The following is a 17,977-nucleotide window of genomic DNA, read 5'->3' on the forward strand; positions in this document are numbered from 1 at the left end:
TAACAGTTAATTGACTTGCAAATGGACATTTTAAAGTTAAAAATTGAATAGCAGTTCACATTCAGCACGTAAAGGTCCATTTGTCAAACAGGCTTGATGTAGGTACTTAGACCAGCTGTTTTTCAACTCATGCTACAAGAGAGAAGAAACAAAGCCCAGCTATTATAACCAGCTGTTTTTCAAATTAGTTTGGGAATGTGATTTTTTCACCCCTCTGTAGGATAATGCTCCCCCCCTTTTAACACGAATTGTGGACAGACTTTAATCTGATCTAAAAGTATATAACAAACTGGTTGATCTAAAAGTAGTTATCATGTACAAAAACGACCATGACTCGGTGCATCTCCATTACCATGCTCCAGTTATTTATAAGAGTCCCTGATGTTGAGTCTTTCCCAGTGGAAACTGGAAAGGAGGGTTGAACAACTTCTGCCTGTCAAAGAAATGGAGATAATGGAGAGAGATTAGATTAGTAACAAACCCAACAAATGATGGGGAAAACCCCTTTATTTTTAATGTTAATGAAAAACATTTTCTTTCTTTGAACTTTTACATCTTCATCAAATATGGAAGCAAGATTAAGTCTCAGAAATTAGAATACAGAGTCTTCACATGCCCGATCCAATTTAACAGAAAGGAATATAACTATCTTTATCCATATGTTAACCAAAAAGTACATATAGAAATGGATGGATTCTGCTGACAATTAAATCACGGGAGCTGAACTAGCAGGGTCAATGGCTATATTGAGATAGGAAACTGATTTCTCATTTGAATTTTTATACCATTATCAGTTAATTATGCTCAGGAACCCTTTCCAATCCGTGAACAAAATGGTTGTATCAAGTTTAGAGGCTGACGACGATTTTCATTCATCTAAGAGGTGTGTTCTGGTATCATAGAGTTACAAGGCCACATGCATTCAAAGAGGGATTCCATCTAGTATTTAATATGGCAAAATGATATAGCATCCACCTTGTTTAGTGTTGATCATGAGAAGCTAAAACTACAAATACAGAGAAAACACCAAAGTAGTTATTCCTAAACACAGATTACATGTCCTATAAAGACTGCTAATCACAAGTTCACAACTCCACTAACTTGAAAGAGGGTCTGATCAATTGCCTCGTGGCATCCAACACCAGTTGGGTCATTCAAAAGCTGAGGGACTTGGAGCCAAATTCCCATGTGTGGTGTGGAGCTCTATAATGGGATCCTTATGAGGGTTCAACTGCTTACTTAGGCAACCAAGAAGATGGGTTGGACTTTGAAATCACTTGCTACAGAAGCATGGACCCCATTTGGATCTAAGAAAGTACTGCAATGTGCAACTAGGAAACATTTATAGCAAAAAATAAATGCAATTGGGAAACATTTATACAACAAACAATAACCCTTAAGAAAGTAGTGCAATGTGCTAAACTATGCCTTTTTGTATCCAAGTAATGCAATGAAATTGAGAGAATACTCAGTCATACATTGACATATCTAGACAGATTCTTGTATACAGGGAGTATTTTACATTTATTGATGATGACACATTCATATTATAGATATTGCATTTTTAGAGTATGAGGGGAAGGGAGGGGGGTTGGAGCTTCTGTCAAGAGGCAATTAATATGCCAAGCTTAAGAAGTGTAGGCTAGGCTCAGTGAACCTGCTCAGAGTTCCAAATTCTTCCAACGTTCAATGAAGAAAGCACATCACATGTAAAGAAAAGTCAATTGATCTATAAATTAAACAGATGAAGAACAAAACATTCATCAGTTTCAGAACTATGCATGTTGATTGGTTAGGACTTTTTATGTGATTTTGCCAAAAAGAAGCCATACCAGATAGGTAGGCTGGTGGGTTAGAAGTTGGATCCATTTCCGCTTCTCTCTGTCATTAAGCTCTTTAATCATATTGAAGAGTTCCACATCGATATTCACAAGATTAGCAAATGCATCGCATCTCTCCTCTACTGTCAACCCTTCTAAGTTGGAGACAAAATCTCAAACTTCTTGTTTAGGAGGACCTTGCATTGCCTGAATGGTCTATAAACATAGGTTTCAATATCACTCATCATACCTAATCCATAAGAATCAAAAAGAAAATAAAGGCATGCATGTGTCAATATCACTCACCATATATTTTGCCGTATAATATTGATCCAACGATGTTGATATTTCAGTAAAGACAGTGGCATTGCTCAGAGATGAATTCGTGATGCTGATGTTTGGCTTCATTTCCATCGTGTCCCATGTGTACAGATCAACCAACATTACCAAAAGACCAAAACCCTAGATTCAGCTTCTTAGTTCTTCGTCTTCACATCGGGGTACAGGGAGATCTACAAGTTTTAGTTTGAATAGTTTAAGAAATAAATATCATAGCAAAAAAGCAAAAAAATAGGAAAAACAGCAGAAAGCAAAAATAGGTTTGATTTCAAGAAACACAAAAAACCAAAATAGGTTTGACTTCAAGAAAAACAAAAAACCGGGAAAAAAAGCAGAATCGAGAAAAACAAAAAAGCAAAGAAAGATCACGGTAGCAAACAAAAGGCAAGAAAAAATGATAATAGGTTAGATGTCAACTAAAATAGTAATCACCCCTAAAAACAAGAAGAAAATAAGCAAAATAGATTGAGAGAGAGAGAGAGGGAGATACAGATAGAGAGAGAAGAGAGAGACGAGAGAGATAAGTACAGAGAGAGAGAGAGAGATACTCGCTGGTGTGATGCCTCACAGAAGAGTGATGGTTGCGAACAAGGTGAGGAGACAAGGAGAGAAGGGAGAGGGGAGAGGGGAGAGGGGAGAGGAGAAAGAGTTGGTCACAATAAGATGGATTTTGGATAGAAATTACCCAAAAGCTATGCCCCAGAGACAAAAACCTTAGCAATGGAAATCACCTGCCACATCACCTGATAGGGATTCCGCACAGGCTTAGTAAAATTAAAAAATGAAGAGAAATGCAAAATTAACGCCCTTTGACAAAAAATAGTGCAGGATTCCGAGGCAAGTGCGTCAAACAAACTAACCCTAAATACAAATAAGGATGAAAAGAAAATAAACATCTCTTTAGTAATAAAATCACTAGCTCACTGCAAATCTACAAAAAAGTAAATGAGGATGTTGAGGCCTCTTTAAAACACATTAACTAATCAATTCTAAAATTATATTGATCATTGATATCTAATAGCATTGTTAATAATTTTTTTTTTGAATGGTTAGTATTGTTTAGATTTAGATATAAGATGACGCAATGGTTTCAATTTAGCATTGTTATGGTAATATTATCTATTTACTTTGCATTGTGCCATTCACAAGTTCCCTTGAGCGGTATTTTTATTTTGCATGCAAGCGCAATTCATGTAGTCCTACTAGTTAAAACTCAACCTGCAATCCCTAATGCACCAATTATGTTGGCACACTCCGACACTGCCCGTCGGGCCCTCATAATTATACAGCATCAAACTCTCCAAAGATGAACAAGACATATATGTAAGAGTTAATGCATATGTAGATATCTTATATGCATGGACAAGAAAATAAAGATGGAAATGCTTGTGTAGAGTTTGATACTGAAAATAAAGATAATAAAGAGGGAAATGCTTATGTAGAGTTTGATACTGAAAATAAAGATGGAAATGCTTATGTAAAGTTCGATACTGAAAATAAAGGTGGAAATTCATATATGTAAAATGCATATGTAGATATCTTATATCCGTCGGGATTTCCCTCATAATTATACAGTATCAAACTCTCCAGAGCTGAACAAGACATATACGTAATGCATATGTAGATATCTTATATGCATGGACATCCATGTGTTTGATCGATGGAAATTTGTCCAGATTCACTGAAACTGGTTTGGATGATGAGACTATATGAGAAGAGATTTTTTTTATCGAGTGTATATAGAGGTAGGATTCACTCTGTACTCTTATGTTGGATTGAAGTTCTTGTTTTGCTTTTGCTCTTTTAATTCTAATTTGTTCTTTTTTCTATTCATTTCCTAGCTTCTTCATTTTCTAATAACAGGTAGATAATGTCAATTCTGACATAAATGCAGTAAAAGAATTTCGAGCATGAATTGACATAAATTCAGTAAAAGAATCTGGAGCAGCGACACAACGTAAATTGTGTAATAAATGGAAGAAATTGTGCCAGAGGTATGTTTGAAAGTATATAGACACAAGCCTATGTTGTCTTGTGTGTGTGTGTGTGTGTGTGTGTGTGTGTTCCTGTTTGTGTTCTTTGTTTTGTATCTTGGTCTGGATAGTTTGGGAGTGTTAGAGTAAAGGATTCGTATGCCTTTTGGATTTGCAGGCCCAAGATTGTACTAGTTGAGTGGTCTCAACATCGTCATTTGTTTCAACAGAGGCTGCAGTGATTAATAGTGGCATTACAAATGCTAAAATTAAGAACACATAATGCTTAATTAGAGGAGAAATTATATGGTGCCCGACCATCAAGTCCTGTGGGCCGGTACGACAAAAGTACCGCCCTTGATATTTGATCCAACAGCAACCTCTTAAAAAGTGCGCTGCTGTTGGATCAAATATCAGGGGCGGTACCGCCCACACGGGACTTGACAGCCTGGCACCATATAAGAACCCTAATTAGAGATGTACACCCAAACAATGCCTCTACCATGAGGTCCATAAGTAAGGTTCCGAAACAAAGATATACCTTGGAGTGTTCCAATCAAAGTCCTTATTCCAGACAAAATGAACACCCACCTAATGTCTTTTAGACTATTAGTAAAACTTCTTTCAGATACTTCAATATACAATAACTCACTGAAGGTCAGTTGCAATGCTTTAACTTATGTTTACAGAATGCGAGGCATGATGGTTTCTAGTCAGTAACAATGGTCACAAGAAACTACAAACAGATTTCATAATTTGACAATCCAATCTAGATAGTTCATTTTAAATGTGAGGTGAAGATGCTTCAAATGTATGCTATCTAACATGCAACATACATTTAAAAAGAGAAACATGTGAATCGTGCTGATATTTGATAAGATGGTGTTTTTGCATCAAAGAAATTGAAACGAGATTCATAGGTACCCTAAATATCGCAAACAATTCAAAATATCCCTCGTTTGAACAAACCATAGCCAATTGAAACCTCAAAACCCCAATGGATCTAGAAAGAACTGATTCCCATGAGCAACAAAACCCCAAATGACCTGAGAAAAAGATTTGACAAAGGAAAACTCATCAAAACTCCAGAATCTAGAACAAAGAAGGGGAAAAGATTGGGATTGGGCCAATATCTCAATTGTTGAGACCTTCTTTCTCAACCTTGAGGTCGCAGGTATGATCTCAGCTTACCTACCAAAAAAAGATGGGAAAAAGAAAATGAAAGAGAAAAAAATAAAGATATATGAGCCCCCAAATTTCTGAAGTCTCTGGCATGAGGGCCTCTATCATGGCTCCAATATTGGAAAGAAAATGATAATGAGAGAGAAACAGAGAGATGGGAAAGGAGGAGGGAGCATGAAAGATGGAGAGCGGGGAGGGCAGGATAGAGAATGCGAAAAAAACCTCAACACTCGATAAATGAGGAAAATTTTTATAGGGAAAAAATTGGCCAGGAATTCATATTTTTTCGTTGGGTTATTTTCAAGGCAACTTTTACCCGAAATAACCTTTACTTCAAAAAAAGAGTGCCAGGGGTCTTTAACAAAATCAATTCTCAAAATCCAAAACGAACAGGACCCAAGTCTTTAACAGGGGTCTGCAATACCGTACTACTGATTATATTTTGCCTATGTGTTGGCTTCGGTCGAGAATTTCCAGTGTGACCGGTCAGCATGACTCGGGTGGTGAGCTCATTAGTGTGTGGAGGATGCGCAAGAATTGGGCTCTAATGCCTTCAATTTAAGGGGTAGAATATTGGATTTAGGCAAAGAAGAGGGGAATTTCACTTCTTCCTTGGGCTCTAATGCCTTTACACAAGTGAAAGGGACTTTTTCCAGTACGACATGGCGCCAAATTTTGGGATGTCGGATGTCAACACACGTAGAATGTGAACGACACGTCAATACATGTAGAATGTCAACGAGTCACAGGAAATGCTGATCCATGCAGAATGCAAACGATATCGCCGATGCACGCTGAATGAAAATGACTCTCAAGATCGACAGAGCATTCGATTAACTAATTAAACAAGAAAAAACAACGCCACTGCGAGGATTGGAAATTAAAAATAAAAGCTCACCCGAGAAGATGAATCCATGCTCCTTAATTCTTTTGGATGACATCGATCGTCCAAGCGACTGTGCCTAATGGCCAGTTTCAAACGTCTAGTGAATGACGTGGTTCGTCCATTCTTCCTGTTAGAAGTGTATAAAAGCTAGTTTTGATTCCAAACCTCTATAGAAGGAGTCTTTTGGTCCGTAAATCTATGTACAACACTCTTGGGCTTTGGGTTAAAGATGTGGCTTGGTGGTAAGGGCACTGGATCAATCCTAGAAGGAAGAGCTTTTATCTTTGATTCGACTTAGCTTTTTTATCTTTGATTATCAGTTTGTTGTAAGATATCTGCACGATGATTCATCTATGTTTTCCAAAGCAGCTTCTAACCAGCCTCAATCTACAAAAACTAAGGAAGTCGATATTTTAAATGGAAGCATGATTAAGTCTAAGAAATTGGAATACAGAGTCTTCGCATGCCCATTCGTCCAATTTAACAGAAAGGTATATAACTATCTTTATCCATTTGTTAACCAAAAAGTACTTAAGAAATGTCTGGATTCTGCTGACAATTAAATCACAGGACCTGAACTAGCAGGTTCAATGACTATATTTAGATAGGAAACTGATTTCTCATTTGAGTTTTTATACCATTATCAGTTAACTATGCTCAGGAACCCTTTCCAATCCGTGAACAACATGGTTGTATCAAGTTTTGAGGCTGATGACGATTTTCATTCATCTAAGAGGTGTGTTCTGATATCATAGTTACAAGGCCACATGCATTGAAAGAGGGATTCCATCTAGTATTCAATATGGCAAAATGACATAGCATCCACCTTGTTTAGTGTTGATCATGAGAAGCTAAAACTACAAATACAGGGAAAACACCAAAGTAGTTATTCCTAAACACAGATTACATGTCCTATAAAGACTGCTAATCACAAGTTCACAACTCCACTAACTTGAAAGAGGATCTGATCGATTGCCTCGTGGCATCCAACACCAGTTGGGTCATTCAAAAGCTGAGAGACTTGGAGCCAAATTCCCATGTGTGATGTGGAGCTCTATAATGGGATCCTTAGGCAACCAAGAAAATGGGTTGGACTTTGAAATCTCTTGGCAAAGAAGCATGGACCCCATTTGGATCTAAGAAAGTACTGCAATGTGCAACTAGGAAACATGTATAGCAAAAAAATAAATGCAATTGGGAAACATTCATACAACAAACAATAACCCTTAAGAAAGTAGTGCAATGTGCTAAACTATGCCTTTTTGTATCCAAGTACTGCAATGAAATTGAGAGAATACTCAATCATACATTGACATATCTAGACAGATTCTTGTATACAGGGAGTATTTTACGTTTATTGATGATGACACATTCATATTATAGATATTGCATTTTTTAGAGTATGAGGGGAAGGGAGGGGGTTGGCGCTTCGGTCAAGAGGCAATTAATATGCCAAGCTTAACAAGTGCAGGCTAGGCTCAGTGAACCTGCTCAGAGTTCCAAATTCTTCCAACATTCAATGAAGAAAGCACATCACATGTAAAGAAAGTCAATTGATCTATATATTAACAAATGAAGAACAAAACATTCATCAATATCAGAAATATGCATGTTGATTGGTTAGGACTTTTTATGTGATTTTGCCAAAAAGAAGCCACACCAGATAGGTAGGCTGGTGGACGTCGGCTTAGAAGTTGGATCCATTTCCGCTTCTCTCAATCATTAAGCTCTTTAATCATATTGAAGTGTTCCACATCGATATTCACAAGATTAGCAAATGCATTGCATCTCTCCTCTACTATCAACCCTTCTAAGTTGAAGACAAAATCTCAAACTTCTTGTTTAGGAGGACCTTGCATTGCCTACATGGTCTATAAACATAGGTTTCAATATCACTCATCATACCTAATCCATAAGAATCAAAAAGAAAATAAGGGCATGCATGTGTCAATATCACTCATCATATATTTTGCCATAAAATATAGATCCAACAATGTTGATATTTCAGGAAAGACAGTGGCATTGCTCACAGATGAATTTGTGATGCTGATGTTTGGCTTTAAGCTGGTACTCGAAACCCCTTCTGTCCTAAAACTTTGATTCCATGCGTAACATTGGTAAGGAGGTTGAGGGGGATCTCAAGGGCGACGACCTTCTTCATTTCAATCATGTTCCATGCGTACAGATCAACCAACCAACATGACCAAAAGACCAAAACTCTAGATTCTGCTTCCTAGTTCTTCATCTTCACATCGGGGTACACGGATATCTACAAGTTTTAGTTTCAATAGTTTAAGAAATAAATATCATAGCAAAAAAGCAAAAAAAATAGAAAAAACAGCAGAAAGCAAAAATAGGTTTGAATTCAAGAAACACAAAAAACCAGAAAAGAAAAGAACAAGGGAAAAATAGCAACAAAAAACAAAAATAGGTTTGACTTCAAGAAAAATACGAGAATCGAGAAAAACAAAAAAGCAAAGAAAGATCACGGTAGCAAACAAAAGGCAAGAAAAAAATGAAAATAGGTTATATGTCAACCAAAATAGTAATCACCCCCAAAAAACAAGAAGAAAATAAGCAAAATAGATTGAGAGAGAGAGAGAGAGGAGAGAGATACTTGCTGGTGTGATGCCTCGCAGAAGAGTGATGGTTGCGAAAAAGGTGAGGAGGCAAGGAGAGAGGGGAGAGGGGAGAGGGGAGAGAGCAGTATGGAGATGTTGGTCACAATAAGATGGATTTTGGATAGCAATTACCCAAAACCCATGCCCCAGAGACAAAAACCTTAGCAATGGAAATCACCTGCCACATCACCCGATAGGGATTCCGCAGACTTAATAAAATTAAAAAACGAAGAGAAATGCAAAATTAACATTGTTTGACAAAAAATAGTGCAGGATTCCGAGGCAAGTGCGTCAAACAAACTAACCCTAAATACAAATGAGGATGAACAGAAAATAAACATCTCACTAGAAATAAAAACACAAGCTCACTACAAATCTACAAAAAAAAGTAAATGAGGATGTTGAGGCCTCTTTTAAACACATTAACTAATCAATTCAAAAATTATACTGATCATTGATATGTAATAGCATTGTTAATATTTTTTTTTTGAATGGTTAGTATTGTTTAGATTTAGATACAAGATGACACAATGGTTTCAATTTAGCATTGTTATGGTAATATTATCTATTTACTTTGCATTGTGCTATTCACAAGTTCCCTTGAGCGGTATTTTTATTTTGCATGCAGGCGCAATTCACGGAGTCCTACTAGTTAAAACTCAACCCGCAATCCCTAATGCGCCAATTATGTTGGCACACTCCGACACTGCCCGTCGGGACTTCCCTCATAATTATACAGCATCAAACTCTCCAAAGCTGAACAAGACATATATGTAAGAGTTAATGCATATGTAGATATCTTATATACATGGACAAGAAAATAAAGATGGAAATGCTTGTGTAGAGTTTGATACTGAAAATAAAGATGGAAATGCTTATGTAGAGTTCAACACTGAAAATAAAGATGGAAATGCATATACGTAAGAGTAAATGCATATGTAGATATCTTATATCCGTCGGGATTTCCTTCATAATTATACAGTATCGAACTCTCCAGAGCTGAACAAGACATATACATATGCATATGTAGATATCTAATATGCATGGGCATCCATGTGTTTGATCGATGAAAATTTGTCCAGATTCACTGAAACTGGTTTGGATGATGAGACTATATGAGAAAAGATTTTTTTTATCGTGTGTATATAGAGGTAGGACTCACTATGTACTCTTATGTTGGATTCAAGTCCTTGTTTTGCTTTTGCTCTTTTAATTCTAATTTCTTCTTTTCTCTATTCATTTCCTAATTTCTTCATTTTCTAATAACAGGTAGATAATGTCAATTCTGACATAAATTCAGTAAAAGAATTTGGAGCATGAATTGACATAAATTCAGTAAAAGAATCTGGAGCAGCGACAAAACGTAAATTGTGTAATAAATGGAAGAAATTGCGCCTGAGGTATGTCAGAAAGTATATAGACACAAGCCTATGTTGTCTTGTGTGTGTGTGTGTGTGTGTGTGTGTGTGTGTGTGTGTGTGTGTGTTTGTGTTCCTGTTTGTGTTCTTTGTTTTGTATCTTGGTCTGGATAGTTGGGAGTGTTAGTGTAAAGGATTCGTATGCCTTTTGGATTTGCAGGCCCAAGATTGTACTAGTTGGGTGGTCTTAACATTGTCATTTGCTTCAAAAGAGGCTGCAGTGATTAACAGTGGCATTACAAATGCTAAAATCAAGAACACATGATGCCTAATTAGAGGAGAAATTATATGGTGCCCGACCGTCAAGTCTCGTGTGGGAGGCACGACAAAAGTACCGCCTTGATATTTGATCCAACAGCAGCCTCTTAAAAAGTGCACTGCTGTTGGATCAAATATCAAGGGCAGTACTGCCCACACGGGACTTGACAGCCTGGCACCATATAAGAAATCTATTAGAGATGCACACCCAAACAATGCCTCTACCATGAGGTCCAGAAGTAAGGTTCCAAAAAACGATATACCTTGGAGTGTTCCCATCAAAATCCTTATTCCAGACAAAATGAACACCCACCTAATGTCTATTAGACTATTAGTAAAACTTCTTTCAGATACATCAATATACAATAACTCACTGGAGGTCAGTTGCAACACTTTAGAAGTACATATGTTTACAGAATGCGAGGCATGATGGTTTCTAGTCAATAACAATGGTCACAAGAAACTAGAAACAGATTTCATAATTCAACAATCCAATCTAGATTGTTCACTTTAAATGTGAGGTGAAGATGCATCAAATATTCAAATGTATGCTATCTAACATGCAACATACATTAAAAAAGAGATACCTCATCGCCCAAAGAGAGCAATGAAGCAAATTGCAATAAAAGTAGCTAAATATTAAACGTTTTGGTAAACCAGACCATTTTCAAAATGAAACAGGACAAATTCCCAAAGTCCAAACCATTTTTTTTTTGAAAGATGACTTATATATCATACAATGAAAGTTACATCGGGGACAAGTAGTCCTACTAGGTTTACATAGCATGAGAATCCAGGAACATACATCTGGACCAAAGAAAACAAAAAAAAAAATTCATCTACACCCACGCCCATCTAAAATAACCACCATCATAACCATCCACAGAAACAGCCCATGATAATTTCTATCCCCCTGACTTAACATATGAATGGCATAGAACAGGTTCTTATGCCCAAAGAGCATACAAAATATACACCCGTTTGCCAACTCCACCAGCAAATAAAAACATTCCATAAAAAAACATTTCATGTACCCTTCTACCCTAGGAAAAATCCTCGAGCGGCAAAGGACCAAGGTCCCTCAAGCACACTCAGAAAATCTCATGTACCCTTCTACCCTTCTACCATCACCAAACGATAAACAGCATCCCCTTTCATCCACCAAGAAAACAAGATACAAAAACCTTGACAAACCTTCAGAAAATCAGAGACCTCAAAGATAAAAAACATCGAATAGAAAAAAACCCTTACTTCTTGAGAGCCTTTAGCTCTCTACTCCCCTTGGCCAGCGCCTTCCCCTTCTCCATCGCATCACGCTTCTCAATATCTAGAAGCATCTCCTTCGTCTTCCCCACATCTTCCTCAAAGTCAATTCCCAGGGGCCCATTTTCGACATTTCATCAAAATCATCCAGAAATGCATGCCTTTCCTCCTCCAACATTTCCACCACTCTCGTTCATTGAATCCTATTCGGCCCTTCTCATACAGCTTTTTATCTTCCCACTAAGATCTGCATCCAAAGTCCAAACCATTTACAACATGAAAAAATGAACCAAATACATCAAATAAGTACCTATATAAATTCATTACATTTCCATCTTTATTTATTTCACAACAGCACGAGCAAAAGATCCCTACATAACAAATTTTAAATAGGAAAGCATCAAGACATGAACAAATTTGCCAAAATAAAGTTAATAATTATATTAAAATTGGTATGGAATCCCTAAAATTAGAGAATCATTATAAATCAACTAGAAATGGAGAAGTCTGGACTGTCATTGTCAAATGCCAACTCCGATATGAATCGAGCTGATATTTGGTAAGATCAACATTTTTGCATCAAAGGAATTGAAACGAGATCCATAGGTACCCCAAATGTCACACTTGTAAGAACAAACCATAGCCATTTGAAACCTCAAAATCCTAACAGATATATGACCCCCCAAATCTTTGAAGTCTCTACGATGAGGGCCTCTATCATGGCTCCAATATTGGAAAGAAAGGATAATGAGAGAGAAACGGCGAAATATGAAAGGAGGTCGAGGGAGTATGAAAGGCAGAGAGCAAGAGCGAGCACGAGCAATGGTAAGAGAGGGATAGTCGAGGGAGGGAGAGAGAGAATGCGAAAAAACCTTAACACCCGATAAATAAGGAAATTTTTTACAAGGAAAAAATCAACCATCAATTCATATTTTTTTGTTGGTTTTTTATTCAAGGCAACTTTTACCCAAAATAACCTTTCACTTCAAAAAAGTGTGCCAGACCTTGGCAAAGTTATATTCTAGGGAAAAATTTGTCAAAAATATTTTTCCAAGGTTCATACACTATTTAAAAATACATTAGAAAACCCTTCTTTGTCAATTGTTATATAAGGTGCATGTTTCTCGTACTTGAGATCTCGAAATGAACTACCGGGTTATTATTTGGTAATGATAACATCTCCAACTTTGATAGATTCCACAGACAAGAGGGAAAATCATTGTCATTGGGACCGCTATTGTCCAAATATAAGTGTCGAAGATTGGATTTGGCAAATGTTGTGCTTTAGTGCAACAATCTAACGGATTTGGCAAGAACATAACACTAGAATTTTCGAAAAGAAAAGTTGTCATAAGACCAAAATACTGAAAGAAATCCCTGCGATTGTGAAGTCCAAAATGCAGCATTCAAATGCAAAAGACAGGGAAGATGAGAGAAACCAAAGGGTGGCTTTAAACTTTGGCTACAAGCTCAATCCCACATCTCGACCAGTCTGAAATTCTGTACATGGATCAAGCCACGCCTATCTAAATTCAAGCTTAACGCTGATGCTTCCCGTGTACAAACAACATGGAAGCATTGGGGGTATCATTAGAGACGCAGACGGTATGGTGGTTTGGTTTCAGCTTTCTCTCTGAATATGCCCACTGAAGAGATCTCTGAACTTGAGCTTCGGGCTATAAGCTTTGGAATATCGACAGCCTGCAATATGGGGATAAAGTTCTTATGGATTGGGTCAGATTCCTCTTTCGCGGTGGAAATCATGAAAGGCAAGAGTGAGCCTCCATGGCATAAGGTAAATGCGCTTAAGCAAATGTTGGTCAGTCTAAGTAGTTTCAGTAGATGGAGGATCTCCCGCATTTGGAGGGAAGGAAATTCCACAGCTGATATTCTTTCCAAGCATGATTTCTTCCATAAAAGCGATAGTATTCCCCCATTCCTCTTCCCTTAGAAGCTGTTGCAGACCATGAATGAAGATAGAGATGAAGTCATATATGCTAGGAAGTAACTTGATTGGAAGAGGTTCCTCCTCTGCTGTGCGGTAGGGGTAGCCTCTTATTGTTGTTCTTGTTGGGTGGAGTGGGGCTATAGCCCTTTGTTTCTGGTCCTTTGCCTTGTTTTGCTTGTTTTCGTAGTGTTTCCCTTTGCTTGCTGTCGTCTGTGGCCTCTATTATCTTTGTATTTTCTCCTTTTTAATATATCTGGTAGGGGTCTTGCCTAGCCCCAGCTTACCCATCAAAAAAAAGAAGTGTTGAAGATAGGCCAAGCCTTCAAAGAAAAGAAAATTAACAATTTCACAATCTAAACATCCAAGACAATATTGTGAACTCTCTCTGCCAAGTACGAATTCAACAAATGGAGACTAAGAAGAGATCTTCAAAGGTAGGATATGATTTTTAAAATCCATGTTGCCTCTTTTTTTTGTTAGTTAAGATAAATTTTGAGATCCTAAAGACTACATGCTTGTGTGAAGGACTACTATGGCAAATGCTAAACTTTAAACTAGTCTAGCATTAGCAAAAATTAGTAGAAGATTTTATGGTAATGATGCCTAACCTTTCTATACAACTGAAGATTTGAGTACCCAAAATGGATAATGTGGTGATCGCAATTAGAGTTCCTCCACTATCTAAAAATACATTAGAAATATATTATTTACGAATAAATATACAACGCAATTTTTACCTGTTGAGATCCCAAAATGGCCTCCTCATTTATTATTCAATAATGATAAATCCTCCAACAAAATTGTCTCCATTGAGGTTGTTGTGTTTGAAGGGTGTTCAACTTGCATAACCCTACAAAGAATAGAAGAATAAGTCTAATAAATTTAAGCTCACCAAAATAGAAGATTTGAGTCTCATAATCTAAACATCCAAGATAATATTGTGAACTCTCTCTCTCTCTCTCTCTCAAATAAAGGTATGGACTGAACAAATGGAGAGTATGGAGATGTCCTTTAAGGAAGGAGGATGGCATATTTTTATCATTTTTGAAAATCCAAGTTGTCTCTTTTTTTACTAGGTAGGATAAAATCTGCTTGCGTGAATCACTACAATCGAAAAGACTCGAATTTAATCAAGATAATAAAATCTGCATGCTTGTGTGAATCACTATAATCGAAAAGGCTCGAATTTAAAGTTGTTTAGTGTTAACAGAAAAACGCAAAAGATTTTATGGTCAACATCGTAGCTTAACCTTTCTACAGAACTAATAGTGTGAATTTGCATTGCTCGTGACAACAAAAGTTAAAATTGTAACATGATCAACCTACTCAAATATAAGCATTAGAGTATGCTAAAACTCCAAACATTAGACACGGGAATCAAAGTGTCACTCTTTGTAGACATGAGCGCAACTGCGCAAATATAAACCAAAATTTTGTAATAAGTAAATCATTTCTAAATAAATAACCAAATCTCATGTGCCACATGTTTGGTTGCTTCGGTGCCAGCAAGTTTTGAAACCAATTGACGAAAAAAAAATGATTTCAGTTGGGTTCAAACTTTGATAGAGCCGATCAACTTAATACTGGGTGATCGAAAACGCCAAGGCCGATTACACATGTGAGCATCTAATTGATCAACTTGAACGTCGACGGATTTAACTCAGGGAAATTTCAGAAATAATATTGGGGACATTTTACAGAACTTTGGAGACATTTCAATTATGGTGCATTAGTACGGTACAAGTGTTTGAATCCGACACGCCTATCCAGTGTCGGTTTATGCAAACCTCAAAAGGAAAGACACGCCTATCCAGTCTCGGTTTATGCAAACCTCAAAAAGAAAGATTCGTGGATTCACCAACATATTTTAATCAATTCTCAATTTTATTTTTTTTACCAAATAATATGATTATAACAAGTAATACATTGAAATTTTAATAGGCTAAGTATATATAATATTTTATACTTAAACAACTTACCATTAGGATGCATAAAACTCAAAACATGCAGCAATTGTAAAGTTGTGGTTAGTATTAAGAAAATATTGACAAACGAGATAAGACTCGCCATTAGGACGCATAAAACTCAAAACATGTAGTAATTGCGAAGTTGTGGTAGTAGTTTTAAGCAAGGTTCTAAATTTCGGTTTCGGTTTCGGTTTCAATTTCGGACCCCACGAAAATGGAAATGTTTCATTTTCGGTTGGAAATTTCAGAGGAAATCCTGTAAAATCAAGGAAACGTATGAAAACATATGCAAATGGTAGAATTTAAAGATTAAACTTCTGAGAAGGCTAGAATTAGCCCAAATACACACTTCATATAAGCATGACAACCATCTATAATGGTTTAAAAACATCAAACACCTAATGACATGCACTGTTGCGCATGTCAAACAATTTAGTACCAGCCAAATTTCACATGTAATTCATATAAATATTTATAAATAATGCAAAACATTTTGCATTCACTTCATATAAATATAATTATATAATACATACTAATACAGTATACAACTATTACACTTACAATTTTGGTTTATGCATTTGGGTCATTTCGGTTTCGGTTTCGGTGGGGATGGAAATGGAAATATTTCGGTCATTTCGTGTCTGTTTCGGTGGAAATTTAAAACCATGGTATTAAGTAAAGTATTGATAAGCGAGAGATAACGAAGTGTAGCAAATGAAGAAATCCATATACTCCATCCAAAAATAAAAGATAAAGTGAAGTACAGCCATGTATAAGTATATAATCAAAAAACAAAGAAAGGAGTTCCGACCCTAGTCTCTTTTTTATTAATATTATGAAGAAAAAGGATGGTAGCAAAAGCTTACCTATCTACTCCCCCTTGTCTCTAAGAGGAGTTGGCCGGCAATTCAGGCCGTCGTAGTCTTGTATATGAGCGGAAGTCAACATTGAAAGAAATGACATGGATCAGTCCGTCATCACTGTATGAACAATAAAAACACTTAGACGGCCTTAGCCTCTAATATCAACAAGCTAGATCAAAACCCATCAAAAAAAAAAAACAAGCTAGATCAAAAATAAAACGAAGGAGGATTAGATATTCTTTACTATTCATAGATCAATAAAAAAACACAGACAGAAGGAGGATTAGATATTCTTTAGAACATAATAAAACGAAACAAAAATAAAGGTAAAAAAAAGAGTATTTCAATAAGCAATGGCCTTAGCCTCTAATCTCAACAAGCTAGATCAAAAATATCAAAGAAGACAAGTCATCTTATCAGAAAAGATGTAAGGCTAGATGTGAAAAATCATAAATCGGTGAAAGATAAAAAACAAAAGCGATGAATAGGTATGATTTAGAACAAAGTAAAGAGAAGTAGAACTAAAAGGGGAAAACGAAATTTTCAAGAAGCAAAACCCTAAGAAAGCAGATAAGAAAAGAAATCTAACGAAAACACGAAGTAAGTGCTTCCAAAACGCAGATCTAATTACCTATACGGAGCGGAGTTAGGGTTTGTAACGCATAGTAGTGTACTAGTGTTAGTCGAAAGGGAGAGATTTATAAGAGGAAAACACAGGACAGGCTAGGATTTGTAGCCTCTTCTATGTGAAAAATACTTTTTTGGCTCAGGCCAGCAGCTCGGCCAAAGTCTTGGGCGGCCTCTTGGCAAGGGAGAAGTTGAATCTGGAGGCCTTCACATCGTTCATCACTGCGGTCATTGCTACAGATTGGTCCAGGTCTTGTACGTCCAGTGCCTAACAATTGAAGCGGGTTATGCACTCTCTTAGGGGCTTGCCCTTTTTTCTACTCTACTGCGATCAGGGTGGCCGAGGTCTTGTAGCGACGTTAGCTGTTGACGAAGTGGGCCAGGAACTACCGGCTGAGCTGATAGAGCCAGCTCAGAGCTTTGATTAGAAGACTCAGGCAACCGTTTTCAGTGTGGCTGCGAAGGTGCGACACATGACCATGTTTGGGTCGCTATGCAGGAGCATCACCACCTTGAAAGTTTTAAGATTGTCAAGGCGTCTGAGGTACCATCTTATTGGTCGATCTGGGGAATCTTGAATCCTTGGGGGAGTTGTGTCCTCAAAATCTCCTCGGTGAATGGCGACTTGGTTTTGAACTGTAGCTCATCCGCCGTGCTCTTCCCCTTCATCATCTTGCCAATCTTCTAATTCATCTTTTGGATTTGCTTATGAAGATCAACGTTCGTTAGTTAATACTTAATAGTATGCAGTGTGGCTAGGTCAGACGAACTGAACGTGGCTTGACAGAGAATCCGATCAACTCCTCGGATTC

The 17,977-nt window shown here is 37.0% G+C and overlaps 1 long non-coding RNA gene across 1 annotated transcript; it reads right to left on the bottom strand.

Moving 5' to 3' along the window:
* Positions 1 to 160: 160 nt before the first annotated feature.
* Positions 161 to 17,210, bottom strand: LOC143859324 (uncharacterized). The gene is made up of 6 exons (XR_013239230.1): positions 17,170 to 17,210; positions 11,749 to 12,007; positions 7,861 to 8,469; positions 2,127 to 2,332; positions 1,833 to 2,036; positions 161 to 433 (listed from the first exon to the last, which is right to left on the bottom strand). It is a non-coding gene; the product is annotated as an uncharacterized LOC143859324 (long non-coding RNA).
* Between the last annotated feature and the right edge of the window lie 767 nt (positions 17,211 to 17,977).

Source organism: Tasmannia lanceolata, unplaced genomic scaffold, assembly GCF_043159265.1.
Source record: "Tasmannia lanceolata isolate RefF3 unplaced genomic scaffold, GAP_Taslan_0.1 ptg000029l, whole genome shotgun sequence".
Taxonomy (NCBI): Eukaryota; Viridiplantae; Streptophyta; class Magnoliopsida; order Canellales; family Winteraceae; genus Tasmannia; species Tasmannia lanceolata.